The sequence below is a fragment of the Equus asinus genome, chromosome 14, assembly GCF_041296235.1.
Source record: "Equus asinus isolate D_3611 breed Donkey chromosome 14, EquAss-T2T_v2, whole genome shotgun sequence".
NCBI classification, from domain to species: Eukaryota; Metazoa; Chordata; class Mammalia; order Perissodactyla; family Equidae; genus Equus; species Equus asinus.
This window is the reverse complement of record NC_091803.1, coordinates 8,268,429-8,283,469: the sequence shown is the minus strand read 5'-3', so window position 1 is coordinate 8,283,469 and position 15,041 is coordinate 8,268,429. Positions and strand designations below refer to the sequence as shown.

Genomic DNA, 15,041 nt, shown 5'->3' with positions numbered 1-15,041 from the left:
AACATGGATCCATGTACCTAGACTATACAAAGAACATTCGCAACTCAGTAATAAGACGACAACCAGCTCAATTTTTAAACAGGCAAAAGATTTGAAAAGATACTTCACCAAAGAAGTTACACGGAAGCCGCTTAAATTGCACATGAAAAGATCCTCAACCTCATTAGTCATTAGGAAATGAAAATTAAAACACAACGAGATACCGCTACCCACTTTTTAGAGGGGTGGGGAAATGAAAAAGACCGGCCATACCAAGTGTCAGTGAGGATGCTACGCAAGATGGTGCAGCCACTTCGGAAAACAGTTCGTCAGTTTCTTAACTAGTTAAATAAACACCTACCATATTCTCCAGCCACCGTATTCCTAGGCATTTACCCAAGAAAAAAGGAAACACAAGTCCACCCAAAGACTTGGACACAAACATATTTATAAATAGCTCAGAACTGGAAACGGCCCAAATGCCCATCAACGTATGAATGAATAAACCCACAGTGACTCATCATACCGTGGAATACAACTCAGGAATTAAAAAGCATGGACTCTAACACACGCAGCAACCTAGACGAACCTCAGAATAATGATGCTGAGGGACGGGAGCCAGACAGAAAGAGTATCAGCGGATGAGTCCACTTGAAGAAAACTCTAGAAAATGCAAAGCAATCTATCCTGACAGAAAGAGACCAGTGGTTACCTCCTGAATGGGGAGGGCAGGAGGAAGGATCTCAAGGGCACAAGGACACTGTGGGGGTGATGGGTGTGTTTGCCATCCTGATGGCGGTGACGGTCTCACGGTGTTGACACCTGTCAAGGTTTATCAGGTTGTGTGCATTAAATATGGCGGTCTATCACGCGTCAATGATACTCCAGAGAACTGGCTTTGGTTTAAGTGAGCAGAGCAAATAAGCCGGAGGCCACAGCGTCTTGTGTAGATCCAGGCACACATGCTGCCACTGCAGACAAGCGTCTGTTTGTCCGTCTCTCCCCGTTGGATTTCCACTCAGGTGCTTCGAATAAACCTCTCGTTGAGGTCACTGGCTCCCAACCCGGCACCTTGCTGTGTATGGACGGCCCTCCCACCCACCTCCCCAGCACCCCCACCCTGCCACTCCACCCTGCCAGGAAGAGGATGCCACTGTCCCCCACTGTCCCTTTGGCCCTCGAGGCTGTCAGCTCTGGTCTGAGAACCTCCACCACACCGTACATGCCCACTCCCACAGCCCGGAGAGGGGTGGGAACGTGTGCGGGCCAGCCAGGCAGTCTTGGGGTCTGGACCCCACCACCTCCCAGGAGTCTCCCTCTTGCACACAGCCCGGCTCTGGGCCTCGGAGAGCCAGACCCAGCACAGTGCACCTCTCAGGTCCCAAAGCAGGAACGGTGGAGCCCTGGGGGCCCCAGGCCTGCTGCCCCACTGCCACCCTTTCTCAAGTGGGGTACAGAGGCCTCCAGGGGCCCCCCGAGCCCCCTTGGCTGCCCGTTTTCATGGGGACCAGTGACGGAACCTTATGACGGGCACTGTGAACACTGGGGAGAGATGGGAAATTCTTACATACTCCCCAGATGAGAGGGCGTTGTCCCAACGTCCCAGGGCCACTACTGGTCTGACAGATATCATCATAACAAAGAAAACGACCTCGAGCCTGAGAGGAAGACAGAGACCCCGAGCATAAGGAGGGTGTGTGGGGAAAGTTCAGAGGATCTGGACAGCAGGGACCCTGAAAACAGTGAGGTCACCAGGGCGGGCGGTTGTGGTCAAGGCCAGACTTCCTCAGCAATCGCCAGGTCTGGGGACCTCAGGGCGTCAGCAACACTGAGAAATGAGGAGCCAACGGATCCCAGCCCAGTCCCCACCCTCCCTAGCCAGGCTCCGAGAACGGTCAGGGAGAAGCCACACAGGCCCAACTCGAGGAATTGAAAATGAAATAAAGGTGCGCGCCCTCCCCCAGGTCCCCCCGCGAACCCTGCTCTGAATGCACCAATTCTTCTCAGCTCATCGTGCTCGGAAACTGACCAGATCATCGCCCGCCAGGAAGGGGGCAGGCTGCGCCTCTCAGCACACACTTGACATTTTGTTCTCGTCCAGGCTTCCCGTGCTGACAGTTTCTGGATTAAATGTGCAAATGGAACGTGGCCCCGAGGGGGTCTCCCTCCTGCTGGCCCGAAGCTGCGGGCTGAGCGTGCTCGTGTGCACGTGTGCATGCAGACACGTGTAGGTGCCTGAACGTGGACGCCACGCGAGTGTGTCCACACGTGTGCCTCCGTGTGCGCCTGTCCCCGTGTATGTGTGTGTGTACCTCTGCTGCGTCTGTGTGACTGTGTGTGCTGAGTCTGTATGTGCCTCTGTGTGCATGTCTGCATAGGCATGTGCCTCAGCATGCTTGCCTCTCAATTAGGCATCCAGGCTGCACCAGGCACGTTTTCCCCAACCTGCTACTTCAGCTCCCTTGACCTTGACCAAGCTGGGAAAACAGCTCGCAGCCACCCCAGCATGGTTTTCAGCACAGGGAGCTTCTCTTAGCCCCGTGGTGGTTGGATCCACTTTAAAATGCAAATGTGGAGCCGGTCACCATGAGCCTCAGGCTGAGGGTCTCTGCCTGCAGCCACTACCCAAGGGGTGGTGACGCTATGAAGGCCGAGGCCCAGAGCCTGCCTTCCTTCCCAGGCACCAGGAGATCCGCAGGATCCAGGACCACCACCTGCAGTAGAGGCCCATGCATTCGGGGTGGGGACCATCGCCCCCAACTCCCACCACCCTAAAGATGCTAGAAGGGCTTCTGGGCCTCTTCTGCATTTACAGGTGTCACCAAGTCCTCTTGAGCCCCGCTGGGGCCAGCCCAGGGGCCAGAAGGAGCTGACGGGCAGTGGTCCGGGCACACTGGGCTGGCGTAGGTCTAGGGCATCTCCCTGGGGGTCACCCACGGCTCCCTTTGCCCCGCTCGCCCACGCGGTACACCCAGCCATCACGCCAAAATACAGTGGAGGAGTCTTAGCGCCCTGCCCCGAGGGCAGCTTAGTGAGGCAGGGGCTGGGGGCCTGGGTGCACGGGAGGGCAGCCCTCATCCCCACAGGGCTGCACTGAGCCCCCTTCTTTCCACCCTGAAGTCACACAATGACACACTTCAATGGCTGCACAGCCGGGGCCTCTGGTTTCCATTCTGCGTGACCTGGGGAGGCAGAGAACGTGATTATAACCCATCTGAATGCAGTATCCTGGGGCGATTATTCTGGCACCTGCACAGCCTCCAGCCCCCGCTCAGCGTCCAGCCACTCGGTCAGCCCACTCATCTGGCTGCGACAGCTGGCGGACCCCACTGCGCCATGCCCCACGGCCACGAGGCCCTGCGGGCTCATCCTATTATCCCTGACGACTTCCCCAGGGCAGCCCTCCGGGAGCCCCCACGCAGAGTGCGGTGCCAGGCCCCCACCCGCACCCAGCGACACGGCTGCCTGCTCAGCCCAAGCCCCGTTATGTTATGTCAGCTGTTACCCCGTGCTTAAAACAAGGCACTCCAGCTGGCCGGGGTCAGATGTAAAAACGAAGCCCCAACAAAACCCAGCCCTCCAGCCAGCCTGCGCCGGAGACCCCACTGAATGTGGCACTTAATGACGAGCTTCTCTCCAGCCCTCAGGCATAAAGGAAACACCTGTCCCCTGACGGCACACTCTAATCCCGCTCCATCCCGAATGCAGGAGCCTGTGGGGCCCACAGCAGCGCCCCGCCCCCACAGCGTCTGACTTTTGTCCTGGGCCTCAGGGAGACATTGACAATGAACGCGCCCAGTTTTGGCGGGCGGGGCAGCAAGAAAACCCGGGAGCTGGGCCTGGGAGCGCCGGGAAGCCATGGCCTCCTTCATGGCACGCACCTTCCAGTCAGACCCACAGCGCAGAGAGACAAGCGTCATGAGGGGCCCCTCCTCTGGGGGCGGCTGCTGGGCAGCCACAAAGACCATGACATCTCGAACTTCTTATGTAACACTCCCCGTGGTTTGTTTGACTTCATGTTTAACACTCAACCTGGCAGCCTGGGTGCATGGGAAGAGCCCCCCCTCCTTGGATAGTCGTCACCTTCTTGAAGGGCAAGAGGCCCTCCTGCGTCTGGCCCTGAAGGGGCCTTCCTGCCAACACCAGAGGCTGAGCTGAGCACCCGATGGACTAGAGCCGGCGGTGCCCCTCTACCCCACCACGCCAGCACCCTGACCGGGGCGGCTCCACCTTTGGTTACCAACCTGGAGCCCACTCGTCATGATTATGAAAAGAGGAAAGCAAAGAAAAGAGGGGGCACAGTGGCAGAGGTGGCAAATATGAGACCAGCCAGACACTTGGGAGTCTCAGGGAGACAAGCCTGGAAACCGCGCACCCCAGGTGCCAGGAGAGGCCGTGGGGCCCGCTGAGCCGGTACCTGGGTGATCCCACCCCGTGCTCCTCCTGCCCAATGGGACATGAGGCCACCCCGCAGCTCTGCCAGGCGCCCCCGGGGCCTGTGCACCAAGACAAACAGGCTGCAGCAGGGAGGGTGAGGGAACACGGCCGTGGCCGACAGAGCCGTAGGGCGCGGGCCGGGGGCTCCCCCCAGGGCTCCTGGCAAAGCCCCCCACACCCACAGGTGGTCTGAGATGCCGCATTCACCTTGTGTCCCTTGGTTTTACAGCTTGAAAACAGGAAACACCAGCGAAACAAACAGCCAGGGCCAGCCACAGGCGGCTCACAGAGCCGGGAGCCCTGCCGGCTCAGCCCTGGCTGGTCTCGGGGCCTCCTCTTGGCCATCGTGGAATCTCCCCGGGACCCGAGAGGACCCTCCTCCAGGCACAAGCCAGGGCCACCTCCCCCTTTCCCTCGGGAGGTGAGGCTGGAACTGACAGCCCCAGCGGCACCGGTGGGGGATGTGGGAGAGGCATCTGGTGGGGGAGGGGGAACAGACGCCCCCTTCCCAGGTGACCTGGGGCTGCAGGTGGACGTGCCCCTGCCCCCCAGGACTGGGAGCACTGCGGGCCGAGCACACCCGCAAGCTCCTCCATCCCAGGGGGCCTGTGTTCCTCCCTCTGCACGGGCCCCAGCGGACAGACACCGCCCCACTGGCCGGCCGGGAGCGCGGCCCTCAGACCACTGGCTCGGGATCTGGTTACGTGTTTATTAGGGAAGTTTCCAACATTTTCCGCAGTTTCCTCTCCCTCCTGCGCAAGTCCCCCATGCCCCGTTCGAACAGACTTGATGGATAGGACAATTCTGGCCCGCAGCAGATAACGTGAGGCCCAGTGGGGGCTTCACAGAGGGAGTCTTTGTTACAGAAACGAGTCAGCGTAGGACCCCTCCACACACAGGGCCCGGTGTACTCATGGAAGGTTCCGGTTACAGCTGAGGATTCCCGTTTTCACGGCTCTGGGCTGAGGGCAGACCCCGCATGAAGGAATGTCAGCTGTCCCCCTCAGGAGCAGCTGCCTCCAGGCCAGGAACGCGGCCAGCCCAAACCCTGCAACCCCCACCGAGGACGGGGGACCTGCGGGGGGGGTGTAAATTACGTCCCCCGTGGTGGGGACAGCCTGAGCCACCGCCCTGGGCCCCACAAGCCTCAAGCCCTCAGCCTTCTCCTGCTCAGACATCCTCAGGGCCCTGGGGACTGTCCCCTTCATAAAGTGGGACAATGGCATTTGCCCGAAGCCCAGGAGGGAACCCACGAAGGGAGGAGCAAAGTCGCTCTTGGTCAAGGAGGCCAAAAACCAGTGACAACCACACACGACGACAAAAAGCCACTCCAAACACAGGGATTCACCATGAAGCACGCCCACTGACCTGGGGTGGACAGCAGAGAGCTCAGGGGTCTGAGGGAGCAAGGGGCTGCAGTGCGTGGGCAGGCAGCGCCAGGCGGCCCAGTGTGGGGGCTCTGGACATGGCGCAGGCTGCTGGCCACAGACTCACCAAGGAGGGGCAGGGCTTTTGTTCTCAGGGGCCCCAGCCTGCACGGGGGCTCTGGCAAGTTGGCTGAGTTTCCTTGGGGGCAGTGTTTTCAAATTCTGCTTGGTAGCCCCTAAGACTCTGTTCACAAACTCACTCAGGGACCCAGACCCGGGGGGAGCTGCAGCGGCTGCCTGGGTCTCCCTACCCCTGACATGGCTTGCGGGGGTGGCCCCACACAGGCTCGCCCCCACCAGACACACACTGTCTACGCCAGTCCCTTCCTCATGGTCTGAGGAGCAGCCATGGACCCCCATATCCACCCCAGACCCCTCCTCCTGGAGGCCAGGGTCCCTCCATGCTGTCTCCCTGGGGTCGGCATCAGGGGGGCCGTGGGGCAGATGAGCAAGAGATTCCTTCTTGCAGCCTCACACGGGGCCACCCTAAGTCCTGCTGAGCAGAGCTGCAGGCCACTCGGCACCATCGGGCTGTGCAGCCAGAACCCCACACCCACTGGTTCCAGGCAGCACCACTTGTCCCTCTACCTGCTGGAGCCACCTGGAAAGAAATCCTGCCCTTCTCATTTACCAGCACAGAAACATCTGGAATACGGTCTTCGGTTTAGGGCACTTCTTAGCTCTTAGTGTTTCTCCCTGAAACCAGCGAGGCTTGGCTTGCACAGAAAGTCAGCTCCCCAGGGGGGCAGCTGAGACCGCCACCCTGCAGAGGGACAACTAGACACCTGAGCCAGCAACAGCCCGACTGTGGCCTAGTGGAACATGTATGTGCAAATGCAGGTGTGCAATCAGGAGGGTGCGTGTGCCACTGCCTTCCAACGCCGGGGGTGGGGGGTCAGTCCCTCCCCCATCTTGGGCACTGGCCCCCTCTTACACAGGGCCCTGCAGTAAGGGTCCTGGGGGTGCAGACAAGAAGCCCAGGTCCTGCCCCCGAGAGCCCAACCTATTTGCACACAGACCTGGCACGTGGTGCTTAATAAATATTTGCTGGCTGAACAAATGTAGGAGACAGCACCCCAAGCAAGAGTCCACCGGGGTGGGGGGGCTACATTCCGGGGCAGAACATCAGAGAAGGCCGGGGTGGGGGGAACCAATTCTCGGCACGCAGCTCTCATGTGCCGGGGACAAAGAGGCAAAGGAATTCAAGCCTCCAAAGCAGGGAGATGAGGTCTTCCCGGAGGACGCTGAGGTCCAGGGGAGGGAGCAGGCAACACCGCAGGGGGGGGGAGGGGAGCAGGAAGGTGTCCCACAAGCACCTCTGCAGGAGCGGGGCTCTGTTGCAAATGTAGGAGTTCACCAAGTACAGAGGCAAAGCCTGGGTGAGTGGAGCAGTGCCAGCAGGAGTCGGCCACAGAGAAAATAAGACCTTGGGGTTTGTTAATGGAAAACCTGGGCCACCCGCCGGTGCCCTGACCTTGGGCAGAAGTGACTTAAGTCACTCAGCCCCTCGTGAGTCGCAGCCCCTCGTGCGAGAAGGACATTGCAGAGGGCGTGCACAGGCGAGCTCTGGGTGATGGCAGCGGCCAGCCCTGACATTAACACAATCGTCTCCACCGGCATTTGAAGGATGTGGAGAGCAGACACTGGAACCGTGTGGTCTGCAGGGGCCCATGCAAATGTGAGCTGGGCTGGGGGACCGGGGACAAAGCCTGCATCTTGTTCCACAGAAATGGGGGACCCACCAAGGGTTTCTTGGGGGGGCCCACAGAGTCTCTGTGGGGCCTCATTTTGCAGCTGAGAAACTGAGGCCCAGAGAACCGGATGGTCGGGGGGGGGGGCGCGCAATCCAGCTGGCGGGAGGGCTGGGTGCCGGCGGCGGGGCTGAGGGAGCCTCAGCAGCGAGGGAGGAAGCCGCAGCGATGACCTCATCCCCCAGGCCTCCGGGCGCGGCTCCGGGGTTTTCAACCACAGGCATCGAAGGACAATCCCCGGTCCGCCCTCCACCAGCAGGCACGGAACACCCTGGGTTCGTGTTGTGTTTTGAGTGCCTCTCTCTTTGTGTGGGATTTGAAAAAGAAAAAAAAAAAGGCTTCCATTTGAGAGACACCTGGGCTGGGGTAGGGTCTGTTGCTGCAGGGAGTGGGGGGGGGTTTCTGCCACCGTGGCAGGGCGGGGAGTCACACAGAGGGGCCACCCAGACCCGGAACGCGCTCCCAGGGCGCGCGCGCACACACAGAAACGCAGGCGCAAAGCGCAAAGACGCGGACACGCACTGTCCACGCGCGCACGTGGCAATGTGCACAAGCAGTCAGGCACACAAGCACACGCGCAGACACAGGGCTTCCTCTGGATTCAGGAACCGTGTCGGGAGCCGTCTTGGCAACCCCAGAAGTGGCCCTTCTCCCCAGGCAGCCACAGACAAAAGCTCAGATCTCTCACGTGCCTCTTAACAGTTCCGGGATGGACCCGAAGCAGAGATGAGATTCCTCCCGAAATGGCTTTTTCAGGCCCACCGAATATCCCTGGTTCAGCAGAAAGTTTAATCCCTCCGAGGCCGCCCGGGCCTTCCTTGCACGGAGCTGAGATAACAGCTTTCTGGCACCATAAAAGCCGAGCTAGGGAAAGAAATGAAGAAATATGGGCTCTCTGGGAAAACACAGCGCTGAAGGACTTTTTTCCACCATCTAAACATCACGCTGCTCTCCGAACCCTTGCGCGGAGCCCACCTCGCCCCTCGGGGGCCCCGGCTGCGGTCTGGCTCCCGCGCTCGCTCCGCGCTCTGGGCCCGGGCCAGTGGCGCCCGCATTAGGCAGACGGCAGCGCCACCTGGTGTCCCAGGGCGCAGCGCCGGGCGCGCCCCACTCCGGGGGCTGCAAACTCCGCTTCTGAAGCCCACTCCTCATGCCCGCACCGGTCTCCCTCTGCCGGGGGTCAACACCCCCTTCCCGCAGGCCGAAGCCCCCCCAGGAAGCCCCCGATTTCCGCCTGGGCCTCAAGCCCCAGGGCCTGTGTGTCCAGCCCATTCGGGAGGCTCTGAGCTGTGGGCGGGCTCCCTGCCTGTCCTGTCCACCCCCCCGATACCCACTTACTCCTCCTTCTCCTTCCCCTGGGAGGGGGTCCCCTCCTCCGGGAAGCCCTCAGCATCCCCACAGACACATCTCACCCCAAGTCCCTCTTCACCTCACACCTCCTTCCTAGCCCCACCACAAACATAATTCACACCGGCCTCTGGAGGCTGGGCCCCATGGTTGCCTCATTCCTGCTGTTACCCCAATGCCCCCTACCCCCATGGCCGTGACTCTCCAGTGGCAGCCAGACACAGCCAGCTCAAACCCACCTCGAAGGATCCGTCTCCACATGGTCAACGAGTTGGAAAGTCCTTGGAAACCCTGGCAAGGCCATGGGAAGGGTAATTCTGAGGTGGTCCTGCCTACCCCCTCCATTTTAAAGGTGGGGAAACTGAGGCCCAGGACCACACAGCAACTGGGAGTGCCCCTTGGGAGCAGCTCTGGGCACATGGGCTCAAAGAAGGGGGTTCCAAACCTGGAGGCACAAAGCTGGGCATGCGGTGTGAGCACGGCCCTGGGCCCCTGCCTTCAGGGAGCGTGGGATGGAGTGAGGAGATGGAACACCTTGAACCCACCCACAGAGCCCCTGTCACACCCAGATTGCTGAGAAATGAGCAGGTTGCGATGGGAGGGAGGGATGGGGACCCCACAAACGGCAGGTCAGGGAGGGTGCGCCAAGGAAGTGACGACCAAGGCGAGGCCTGAAACTGGACAAGAAGCTGGTCCTGTAATATGCCAGAGAAACAGCTGGGCCACTAAGAGAGCACGTGCAAAGGCCCTGAGGCAGCAGGAGCATCCGAGGGTCAGCAAACAGTGTGCTGGAGTGGAGGGAGCGAATGAGGTAGAGGGAGGTGCGGGGGCAGGGTTCCCTGAATGTTGGCACTTTGGGGCCCGAGAGAGAGAGGCTGAGTTGGTTCCAAATGCCACAGGGAGCTTCTGAAATGATCAGATGTTTGTTTTAGAAAGCTCCCCGCCCCCAACCAATGGCCGCTGTGTAAGGAGGGCAGCTGGTGAGACATGAGGGTGGCAGGGAGATGGCTGATGTGAGAGAACCGGGGACAAGGGAGGAGGCACAGGACCTCCGCCCTCACAGGGGTGGAAAGGGAGATGGGACCGGAGCAGCAGTGGGCTCTCTGCTTGGGGTAGGGGAGCTGTTCACTGCACACCCACCCCGGGTCCTTGAGGGAGAGGGAACTGGGCCCAGGACCTGCACCCCTGTGTCCCCCAGCCCATGTTGAGCCCCATCCTCAGCCTGGGAAACGGTGTGCGCAGTTCAGAGAATGGCCACTAGGTGGCAGACAAGCCTTAAAGATGTCAGGCCGGCGGAAGAGGCTGGTGCCAAGGAGGGAGACAGTGGGCAGGCAGGCAGCAGGGATGTGACAGGGGCCCTTGGCCACCTCCCCAGCTCTGGGCCCCACTGTGCCATGAAACCTCGACGGCGAGCTCTGTCTGAACATGAGAAGGGCTTCTGGCCAGTTTGGGAGGAGAGTGCAGGCCGGACCACCAGGTCCCTAGTCCCCAGGTTGTCATGGAGGTAACCCCTCCACTGGTCTGGTTTCCACCCCCCGCGCGGGGCATGGGATCTCACAGGTACATCAGCGGTGATTCCTGGGAGCACAGGGAAGGTCCGTGGAGGTCCCCGCCTGCTGGGCCGCTGCAAGTTTGATCCCCTCTCCATCCCACCCTCCCAGCTGCACCAGGACGTAGTGAGTCACCACCTGAACTCAGGAGCCTCGGTGCTGACAGTGCCTGGATACAGGGCCCAGGAGGGGGCACCTGGTGCTCTTCACATCAGTCCAGGAACTAGGTGTTGTCGGAGCCACTCAAAACCCGAGGGTGAAGCTCCCAGCAGTGGAAGGACTGACTGAAGACATCCAGGGGTTATATGGGCTGAACGGTGTCCCCCTAAAATTCATGTGTTGGAGCCCAAACCCACAGCACCTCAGAATGTGACTGTTCTCAGAGAGAGGGCCTTTTAAAGGATTAAGGTAGAGAGAGGTCACTAGGATGGGCCCTGATCCAGTGTGACTGGGGTCCTTATAAGAAGAGATCAGGGCACAGACACGCACACAGAGGGACAACCATATGAGGACACAGGGAGGAGACGGCATCTACACACCAAGGAGGGAGGCCTCCGGGGGAACCAGCCCTGCCGACACCTGCATCTGGGACGTCCAGCCTCCAGGACTGGGAGACACTAAATGTCTGTTATTTAAGCTGCCCAGTCTCAGGCACTTTGTTCCGGCGGCCCCAGGACACTCACACAGAGGGAGCAAGGCCAACCAGGCCCCTGGCCCCACCCAGGGCCCCAGCAGGTACACACAGCAGGAGGGCAGGCTTGGAGTCTGGGCCCCACTCGGCAGGGTCCCCCGGGCGCCTTCCAGCCACTGCCTCCTGAAGCCTCGGTCTCCAGCAGACAAGGAGCTCAGCAGCTGCTGTGAGGAGAGGACCCGAGGAACAACTCGCAGAGCAGCCGTGCTTTATGGGGTCCAGGCTGGCGCTCGAAGCACTACATAAAATCCCAAAGCACCAGAGACGCCCGCCCCACCCCTGCTGTCCACCATCCAGCGCCTCCTTTGCTGTCTGGCCAGCGGGAAGGGCGGTCCCCACTCCAGGAAGCAGGCACAGGGCTGGCGAGGGCACCTGGGACACCCACGACAGACAAAAGTGTCACTTCTGCCCACCGCTCACCTGCAGGGGAGATGGACCCGCCCGGCCTGCCCCATGGCCCACCCAGAGCAGGGGTTTGGGGACATTTCTCTCTAGGCCAGTGGTGGCCGACACACCACCCAAGTGCAGGATCGGCCGGCCTGCCCCATGGAGCTGCAGCTCCCAGGGCCTCAGCAGGGACCCGTCTGGCACCCTCGGCAGCTTCCGCAGGTTCCCACAACCAGAGGGAGGGGTGACGCAGGCGTGACCCAAAGGCGGTCCCTCTCACTAGGATGGCGGCTAGCCTACTTTTTGCCGTTAAGTCTGTCCCTGCTCTTCCATGAGAACGTATAACCTGATTGGATAGCAGAACAACACACCTGGACCCCAGGGGGTCACCCAGGGGACGTGAGAGGACCAACATCAGGATGTCCTCAGACCTGGCCATCTCCACGGATGCAGCAGAAGCACCGGACAAGAGGCAACACCGTCACGTTAAAATCAGGCCTCACGTCGGACTCAAAGGACGCCTCCCGACCTGAGCAAACACACGTCCCTCCGCCCGCCCGAGGCCGGCACGTTCCTTCCAGAGAAGCAGGAGGAGCCGCCGTGACCGATGGAGGCCGCCGCGCCAAAGCCCCACGCGCTGCAGCACGCACCTGCTGGCCGGCTCCACACCCAGAAAACCCTAAAGGCCCAGAGGAAAGACTACGGACAACGATGGCAGAGTGTAGTGACACCCCAGGCTATGCCAGGGACAGAAACCCATGGTGTTCACGTACACCAAAAACCTCCAGAAAACATAATGGAAGAGAAGATGCCATCTGTGAGGGCCACAAACAATGATTAGTAGCATTAGGAATAAACCTAATGACGACTATCGAAAGCCTGTGTTACGAAACCATAAAACCCTCCAGATGGACAGACCACCATGACCCTGGACAGGAAGACCCCACACCAGAGAGGTGCCCATCTCCCCCAGAGCCCTTCACCAGATTCCATCCGATTTTTCCCAGGAGCCAGACAAGCTGACTGCAAAGGTCATTGGGAAGAACAATCGAACCAGACGTGCCAGGGAGCCCCTGAACACAGCCGTGCGCAGCGATCACACAGACCTAGGACACACATCATCAAAGCAGCGTGGCCCTGGGGATGAGCCCAACAGACAGTGGAACAGACCTGGAGGAGCCCGGGGGAGACCCACGCGCATCTGGACAGCTGGTTGACGATAAACACGGCCCCTCAAGCCGGGGAGGAGAGCCAGACTCTGAAGGAGTGGCACTGGGTGACCGAAGGCCAGGGGCACGGAACAAGACCGGGTCTGTTCCTCATGCCACATGCCGGGACGTTCCCAACTGCCAGCGACAATTTAAAAACACGAGAGTAACCCACACAAGCGCTGGAAGAAATCATGGGCGAGGTCCTCTATCCTCTCAGAGAGGGGAAGCTTTCCTGTAAACCGAAGTCCAGAAGCACGAAGGAAAGACACACTGGGCCCAGAGGAACCCAGCCGAGGAGTGGGTGCAGGCGCTGCTTGCGTAGGTCGTGGGGACGTCGCAGATAAGACACAAAAATGCAGAGACAGAAAGATGCCGCCGTCCCACAGGCCCCATGCCCACAGCCGTCAGCGTTCAGGCCGCCTCCTGGGGACAGGAACAGGCCCCTGTGCCCCACCTTCTCCACAGCTTCACAGCCAGGCCACCTTTGAGGTGTCCCCACTGCACCTGGCCCAGCGTAACGGAGGCGGCGTGAGTCCTTCTCAGTGCTGGCTCCCAGGCCTCACCAGGGCCACGCTGACCCGAGGCTGTGGGGACCCCTCCCAGGCCCTGTCACTCAGCGCTCACGGCTGGTTGCAGGGAGAAGAGCCCTCAGACCCCACTCTCAGAGGGAGGGGCTCGGACAGGTGGGCAGGGTCGGGGCGGGGCCGGCACTGGAAACCCCTTCTGTCCTCGCGCCACCTCTGAACACCTATTCTGGGACCAGGGACACAGGCACGAGGGCTGAGAGCCTCGAAGGCCTGTGGAAGGAGCCATCAGGTGGCCAGGGTGGGGACACTCTGGGTGTAGGCTGTGGGCAGGGGCTGGGACATGTGCAGGGTCCGGGTACTAGCCATAATCCAAGTCAGGAGTCACCCAGACTAGAGCCACAGTGCAGGCCCCTGCTAACCCCAGTCCCAGCTCCTCGTGCCTACATCCTCCTGTCCTTCCTTCCCAGTCCAGCTGCCTCCTCCTCTAGGAAGCCCTCCCAAACCACCAGGCCCAGGTGCCTCTCATTCTGAGGCCCTTCCAGCCTGATGGTCACATCCTGGCAAGCGTGGGGGGTCTCCACACCGCCAGTCCCGCGTATCAGAGCAAGCCCACAGCTGCCGGCCAGCAGGGGCGCTCCAGCACAGGGTCATCGTGCAGGCGAGAGAGGCCAGGAGCCCCTCACTCCACCCACAGCCCCCACGCCTGGGACACGAGGAGGTCCAGTGTGGCTGTGACAGCTGGCTGGCCCCTCGTGCTGCTACTTACCATCCAGAAGAGGGTCCCTGTGGCCAGAGTGACATACTGCTCGATGGTAGACAGCACGCTGAAGATGAGGCAGGCCAGGACGATGAGGAAGCTGCGAGACAGGAGGACACAGCGGTCAGCCCCATTGGTCAGCTCCTGTGGCCAGCGTGCCCCCTCTGCCCCTGCCACAGACACAAGCCCAGGTCCAGGGAGTCGAGGGGCTCACCCACCATGCCCAGCCCACCCCACCCAGCAAGACCAAGCCCCGCCCCTCCCCAGATGGAAGAACTCAAAGGGCCACCCAAACCCAAGTGTCCAGCAGCCGGTGAATGGATGCATGAGGCACAGCCCATCCACACAGCAGGTGTTGTCATTGGCAGAAAAGGAGGACGTTCTGACCATGCTGTGGTGGGTGGACCGTCAACATGGCGCCAAGAAGCCGGGCACTGAAGACATGAAATGCCCAGAACGGGAAATCCACAGGGACAGGAATCCGACTGGGGGTCACCGAGGGCCAGAGGGACAGGGAGTGACGGCCAGTGGGTACGGGGTTTCCTTTGGGGGTGATGAAAGTATTCTGAGCTTAGACAGTAGTGATGTATGCACAACCCTGTGAATGCCCCGAGAATCAGTGAGGCACACACTTTATGCAGGGAGCTCTCAGGGTGGGACCACGTCTCCATACGTGACATCTAATAAGATCTGGTATCTGTTCTTACAAGTGCGTCCACAGGGCAGCCAAGGGCCCAGGGGGGACAGGAGCTCCCGGCCCCCACAGGGTGCCTGGTGGTTAGAGCACAGAACCCAGCCTGCCGGGGAGGGCGGGCCGACTCCTGCTAACTGGGTTAACTCCTGCTAACCTGTTAACGGGTGTCACCAGGGCCCCGGGCTCCCTGAGGGGCTGAAGCCTTGGAGCCTGGGCTGCTCTGACCGCTGTCTGCTCTCTCCTCCCCGGGACCATAGCTGGAGCCCAGGAGCTCAGCAAAGGG

The 15,041-nt window shown here is 60.7% G+C and overlaps 1 pseudogene; it reads right to left on the bottom strand.

Moving 5' to 3' along the window:
* LOC139040246 (potassium voltage-gated channel subfamily KQT member 1-like) overlaps positions 1 to 14,479 on the bottom strand; it is a 53,402-nt pseudogene extending 38,923 nt beyond the window's left edge.
* Positions 14,480 to 15,041: the final 562 nt, after the last annotated feature.